The sequence below is a fragment of the Electrophorus electricus genome, chromosome 21 (assembly GCF_041902795.1).
Source record: "Electrophorus electricus isolate QZ-2024a chromosome 21, ASM4190279v1, whole genome shotgun sequence".
NCBI classification, from domain to species: Eukaryota; Metazoa; Chordata; class Actinopteri; order Gymnotiformes; family Gymnotidae; genus Electrophorus; species Electrophorus electricus.
Genome location: NC_137517.1, coordinates 15,755,001 through 15,762,500, shown reverse-complemented (window position 1 = coordinate 15,762,500; position 7,500 = coordinate 15,755,001). Strand labels below are relative to the sequence as shown.

General features: G+C 41.0%; 1 pseudogene; it reads left to right on the top strand.

Moving 5' to 3' along the window:
• LOC145653003 (NACHT, LRR and PYD domains-containing protein 12-like) overlaps positions 1 to 7,500 on the top strand; it is an 18,197-nt pseudogene that overhangs the window by 1,662 nt on the left and 9,035 nt on the right.

The window sequence follows — 7,500 nt, the reverse complement described above, 5'->3', positions numbered from 1 at the left end:
AGAGACATGAATTAACACATTTAGCACATTAATTTATCAACTATTAACAGAAGAAAGGTCATTAAAATGTTTATGTTTTAAGCGATTTGAAAGCAGAAATTGAAGACCAAAGATGGAGAGATTGTAGTAACGTGTTCTACAGTTTTGAGGCCATGACACTAAAAGATCTGCCCCTACAGAGACTAATCTTAATTTAGGGATGGAGAGACAACCTGCATCAGAAGACTTAAGTGTACGGGTGGGGCAGTATGGATGTAGGAGTTCAGCTAAGTAGGGAGGTGCAAGACCATGCAGAGCTTTGAATGTAAGCAGGACGAGTTTATACTGAATGCGTTGAGGGACAGGGAGCCAGTGTAACTGATGTAGAATCAGGGTGTTGTGGGCTGACATTTTTTAACATGTAAGAGAATTCTGGGATGTCAATGAAGAGAGAGTTGCAGTAATGAAGATGGGATGTGATGAAAGTATGAACCAGCGTTTCAGGTCCTTATCTGGAGAGCTTGGGCCTAATCTAGTGATACTGTGAATGTGAAAAAAAAAGAAATTTATAACCAGTGACATGATGTGGGGTTCAAAGGAGAGTGAGGAGTACACCAAGGTTCCAAACTGCAGTTGAGGGTTTGACCAAGACCCATCCACACTGAGTTTAAAATACATCATTTGGCCATTGTGGATTTAGAAACAATAAGTAAAATTTTATTTTGTAAGATTTAATTTTGGTAAGTTTATGTTCATCCACAGAGCTCTTGGATACAAGAGAGTAAATCAGGAGGTGATAAGATGGTGTTAGCTTTGGTTCTAATATACATCTGAGTGTCATCGGCATAACAGTGGAAACAAAGACTATACCTGTGGATAATCTGACCAAGGGGTAACATAGATTAAATAGCAGAGGACCAGGGACCAATCCCTAGAGAACATCTTGAGTAACGGTAACAGTGTGTGATTTGTGTTTACCAAGTGTGACAAAATGTGATCTATTAGAGATATAGGAGGTAAACCATTCAAGAACTGTATTAGTAATCCGAATGTCTGAGAGGCAGCTGATAAGTTTGTTATGGTTTAATTGTGTCAAACACAGCACTTCTATCTAGAAGATCTAGAAGGAGGAGAACACACAGGGCACCAGAGTCAGTAGAGAGAAGGAGATCATTGAAACCATGTAACAGGGCTCTCTCAGTGTTGTGCATAGTATGGAAGTCAGATTGGAAAGATTGCAGTTGAGAGGCTGGAACCCTGATTAGACAGGGAAGACTGGAAATGGGTCAGTAATTATCAAGTAGTGCAGCATTTAGTCCTGTTTTATAAAGAATGGCAGTTAAAGCTGAGGTTTTGAGAGCTGTAGGAACAGAATTTGAAGTAAGGGAAGCATTAATGAGAAGACATGGGAGAAATAGCAGAAGAACACTTAAGAAGAGGAGTGGGGGCAGGATCAAGCTGTAGGTAGATGAGCTGGATTTAGCTACAGTAGTAATGCTGTTACTGAACATTGCTGAGCTCCTCTTTTAATAACTAGACAAAAACAAACTCTCTTGATTACAGTTTATCAGGCTTTGCCAGAAATGCAGCAAAAATGTTTAGTCAGTGGATCAGTGTGTGTTTACATGTGCACATAGTCTGGATAATATTATCCTGGAACATGTTTTAATCAGGCTAAGCTTAGGTCAACCAAGACACTATGTCACACTATGACAATCAGATTGTTATATTAACATGCTCATATCTAAGTAAGACAGTTGTAGACTAATATAAGATCACAGGTGAACATGTAAACATGGATAGTGCGGGGATAACACTTTTATAAGAGTTGATTTAATCTGCTTGTATTGTTCCTAAAAATACAAAAATCTTGGTGTTATCTTTGATCCAGAGCTCAGATTTGATCAGCAAATCAATTCTGTTATTAGGAATAATTTTTACGAGTTCAGAGAAATTTCCCAAAATCAAATTCTTTGTTTATGCTTAGGAACAAGTCATCTACTCACTGGCACTCAGAGTTGTTCAGATCAGCTGTTGGCTGTTCTAAAGTCTCGACTGAAGCTGAAGTGTGACTGTGTCTGTTCCACAGTCTTGACTGAAGCTGAAGTGTGACTGTGTCTGTTCAGCTGCAGCACTGAGGCTGTGGAACAGTCCTCCTCTGAATATCAGCTCTGCTCCCTCTTGTGCAGATTTCAAAAACTTCTTTTTACTCTGACATTTTCATTTCTCTGTCCATGTTTATGTTTGATGGCACATTTCCTTTTGTTTTACATTTCACAGGTTTTTCTTAAGACATTTTTCCTAACTTTCCACAGAACTTTGATCATTGCTGTTGTGGTAAATGTGCTCTATAAATAAAATGTACTTATTTTCTAACAAATCATCTTGTAATGGAGCCCCTTTGTCTGTATCACTTTCCCATGTCATCCTTTGTTTATTGTTTTATCTGTGTGTTGTCCTTCTTTCTGCTCCTCCCACCATTCCTGCCACTCCCCAGCCTAACTCCTCCCACCATTCCTGCCACTCCCCAGCCTAACTCCTCCCACCATTCCTGCCACTCCCCAACCTAACTCCTCCCACCATTCCTGCCACTCCCCAGACTAACTCCTCCCACCATTCCTGCCACTCTCCAGCCTAACTCCTCCCACCATTCCTACAATTTGTCCTTAGTCTCTGTGTCATTCTCTTGCCAGATTCCTCCAGATATATGCTCCTCCTGTTCCTGTGTTCTTCCTATTCGTCTTTGTGGATTGTTGTCTTCTTGTGGCTGAGTGTGTTTAGCACATTTGCTTTACTTTCACTTTCTATTAAATGTCTTTTTGAGTTTCTACACTCACACCTGCATCCTGATCCTTTCTGCTGCCGCACACCAGGCAGCATCACAGATCTGTTATGAAATGCAGAAACACAAGTGTTGATAATATATAATCTTGTATAATATCTACTTGTCTGTATAATCATGTGTTGTGCAGGTATGAATGTGCTACATATTCCTCCATAAAGGTCTGTTGTGTTTGTCCACAGTGTACAAAGAGAAAAAGCAGAACTCACCTACAGAAAACAATTGGAGTCCATATTCAAGGTATGTAAGTGTGGGGGTGATTTCTAGTATATTTGGGTTTTAGGATGTAACAGAAGTAATAAGATTACTTTTTCCATTAAGTGATGAGTACAGTAATCCCATTACAATTTTAGATAAGTGATGAGTAATGGATTACTTTTTTTAAGTAACTACCCAAACACTGCCAGAATGTTCTCCATCATGAAACAAAATCATGTAGTGATCTCTCTCTGTAACATGGTGGTGTTTTTTTGATTGTCTGTTGCTGTTTATTCCTAACCAGGAGCTGGAGCACAAAGTCGTCTCTCTGGTGAAGAAGGAGCTGAAGAAGTTTAAGAAGCTGCTGAGTCCAGATTACCCAGCATGCTCTGAGAGAGAGGTGGAGGATGAGGAGGATCAGAGCAGTGCCAGAGAGGGGGCGCTGAAGATCACACTGCATGTCCTGGGGAACATGAACCAGACAGACCTCGCTAACACACTACAGACCAGTAAGAGCTCTGGATCATAGCTTTATGATGGCAGGATCACTATAACTAAATTTTGTCCTCTGTGTTTGGGCAAAGTCTTTTAGGTTTTTGATCAATTACTTCACCATCAAAGATAACAAGAAAATAAAATATTTGTGATCATGTTCTTCTGTTTATTAGAGCTATTCTCTGAATATCAGCTCAAATACAAACTAATGGATAAATTTAAAAGAATTAATGAAGGAATTTCCCAACAAGGAAGCTCAACTTTTCTGAATGAGATCTACACAGAGCTCTACATCACAGAGGGAGGGAGTGGAGAGGTCAGTAATGAACATGAGGTGAGACAGATTGAGACAGCATCCAGGAGGCCAGCAACACAGGAGACACCCATCAAATTCAACGACCTCTTTAAAAACAAACCCATCAGAAGTGTGCTGACTAAAGGAGTTGCTGGAATTGGGAAAACTGTCTCTGTGCAGAAGTTCATTCTGGACTGGGCTGAAGGAAGAGCAAATCAGGATGTCCTCTTCATATTTCCACTTCCTTTTAGGGAGTTGAATTTGATGAAGGAGAAAAAGCTCAGTCTGATGGATCTGCTTCATGACTTTTTCCCAGAAACAAAACAATTACAATTAATAGACTGTGATGCATATAAAGTCATTTTCATCTTTGATGGTCTGGATGAGTGTCGACTTCCTCTAGACTTCCAGAACAACGAGAACTTGTGGGATGTAATAGAGTTGACCTCAGTGGATGTGCTGCTGACAAACCTCATCAAGGGGAATTTGCTTCTCTCTGCTCTCCTCTGGATAACCTCTCGACCAGCAGCAGCCAATCCGATCCCTCATGAGTGTGTTGATCGGGTAACAGAGGTACGAGGGTTCAGTGACCCTCAGAAAGAAGAGTACTTCAGGAAGAGAATCAGAGATCAGAGCCTGACCAATAGAATCATCACACACATGAAGTCATCAAGAAGTCTCTACATCATGTGCCACATTCCAGTCTTCTGTTGGATTGCAGCTACTGTTCTAGAGAAAATGTTGGGTGAAGCAGAGAGTGGAGAGATCCCCAAGACTCTCACTCAAATGTTTGCACACTTCCTGATCTTTCAGATCAAACACAAGGACAGAAAATACCATGGAGACACTGACACTGATCCTCAACAGACTAAAAAGACAATTCTAGAGCTGGGAAAACTGGCTTTCCAACAACTGGAAAAGGGCAATCTGATTTTCTATGAGGAAGATGTGAGAGAGTGTGGCATTGATGTCAAAGAAATGTCTGTGTACTCAGGAGTGTGTACACAGATCTTCAGAGAGGAGTCTGGGCTTCACCTGGGGAAAGTGTTCAGTTTTGTACATCTGAGCATTCAAGAGTTCCTGGCTGCTTTATATGCATTTATCTCCTTCATTAATAACAACAAAAATGTGCTTGAACAGCAAACAGGATTCCTCAGTTATTTCTTCAAAAGGAAACCAATGTCTGTCTTCCTTATGAATGCAGTGGACAAGGCCTTACAGAGTGAGAATGGACACCTGGACCTTTTCCTCCGTTTCCTTCTGGGTCTCTCACTGGAGTCCAATCAGACTCTCTTACGAGGCCTCCTGTCACAGACAGAAAGCAGCTCTCACAGTACAGAGGAAACAGTCAACTACATCAAGGAGAAGATCAGGAAGAATCCGTCTCCAGAGAAATCCATCAATCTGTTCCACTGTCTGAATGAACTAAAGGATCATTCTCTAGTACAGGAAGTCCAAACATACCTGAGCAGAGGAGGTGACCATCGTCTCTATGGAGCCAGACTCTCTCCTGCTCAGTAGTCAGCTCTGGTGTTTGTGTTGCTGAACTCAGAAGAGGAGCTGGATGAGTTTGACCTGAGTAAATATGACCCATCAGAGGAATGTCTACTGAGACTGCTTCCAGTGGTCACAGCATCCAGAAAAGCTGTGTGAGTATTTTCATTCATAAACACATTATTGCACTGGTGTTAGTACATCATGATCTCCATCATAAGGTACTTTTGTTAATTTGTAAGTGTTTCCTAAACCCCTTTGTAACTAATGTATCATGTACCCTAATGACTATTTAAGGTGTTAGCTGAACCAATCATTAATCCTAAAGAATTTAGGATTACACACACACACACACACACACACACACACACACACACACACACACACACACACACACTGTAAGTGTATATTTCTCTCCTACACACATTGACATTATAACTCTTTCACTTGTTACAGTGTTCACTTACCCCTGCCCTGCTTACCTACAACCAGCGATGGAAACAGGTGTAGACCAACATTTAAGACGTGTAAAATATAATACATTTATCTGACTGAATTATAATTACACAGGTATTAGAGTAAATTCTATTGTGTAGCACAGTTTAATTGATGAGAATATGTATAACTAACTTTATAAAGTTACTTAAGCATTTACATTATGTCATACTACCTGAATGTTACCCAATAGATGGATATAAAGTAAGAGAGAGGTAAAGAAAGAGTGAGCGAGAGAGAGAAGTAGAGAGAGAAAGCCCCAGGTAGAGGTTTCTCCAAACCTCACTGCTCAGTCCACCAGCTCTGCTCCAGCTCCACTCCAACTCTCCCCCTAAACCCTTCACCTCCAGACCCTGACTTCAGTCTTATCTTCACCAAGACCAGGTGGTTTACCATCACTGACCAATCACAACTAACCACATTCTCTTATCACCCACACCATGGGACAGCAATCAGGTATCACTGACGCAGGAACTCACAGCTGGTGGTAGGACAGTGATTTACAGTCGTGAATAACAACTCTGGTTATGGGTGGAGTTCCTGTAAAAGTGACCGTGATGTGACCACTCTTTTCTGTGTCACGTCTGCTCTTCTCATCATACCTGACACTGCACTATCAGACTCCTATAATCCTCCTGTCCATTTTGTTAGATTCAGTTCCCCTGTTTATTGACCTTACCTGTTTTCCATAGTCTGCCTTGTTAGTCTTGTAAACAATCCTGTCCTTTTGTGTCTGTCTTTGTGAAATCTCATCTGAGTTGTATTTATAAACTGGTGTATGTAAAGTAGTCTTGTTTTTTTTTTTCACTGTTCCTGAACATGTTTCTGTTTCTGTGTGTCTGCCCTTTTTACCAAAGTCTGCTGTTTGGTCTTCCTAGTGCTGACCTTTGCCTGTTAACACCATTTGCTTTTTGGACTGTGGACTGGTTGAACTTTTGAATGGAGACTTTTTCTCCATTTTATACAAACCAGCGCTGGACTCTGCTCCTGCCCTCCCGCTGACAGTGAGAACAAAGATGAGCACAGCAGTGGGGGGAGATGAGAACAAAACTACATAGACCAGAGTTTGGACTACAACTCAGAATAATGGGTTCAGTCTTCTGTATATGACCCATAATAGTCCACATATTCAAACCAGCTGATGGACAAACCTGAAAACATAAATACCTGTTGTGACGGTGGCGGCACAGAGGAAGCGAAAGGCAAGGTTGAGCCAAAGTGCTCTTTATTCTGCATTGTCAATACGTGAAAAACCACAACAAATTATCAACGATACTCAGTCCTAACAGTCTGTGTAACGATGTACAGGGTGGAAGTGAGTAGTCCGGCGTTCCACTAATGTGCAGCGCTTTCTCTCAGGACCTGTGAGTTTAAATAGAGAGAGAGAACACGGGGCAGGTGAAGTTGATTAGTAGGCAGGGGACTGGGAACAAGGCAGGGATGTAGTGCGCTCCCTAGCAGGAGTGGGCGTGTCCCTCCTGGATGCCCGGCCAACCGTGACACCTGGCAAATATAAGCAATCCCTTAAAACTGTTTAAAAAAATAAATGACAGGTCTTCTCTCTGACTAGCCACTGATGTGTCTGAAAATAATTATAGTTTACTAAGCAAGTCTTTACTAATTAAATAAATCTTTATTTATTTATCTTTGATCCATGTTTATTCAGTGAATACATGGTAATATTTTACATTTCCCTTGTTCA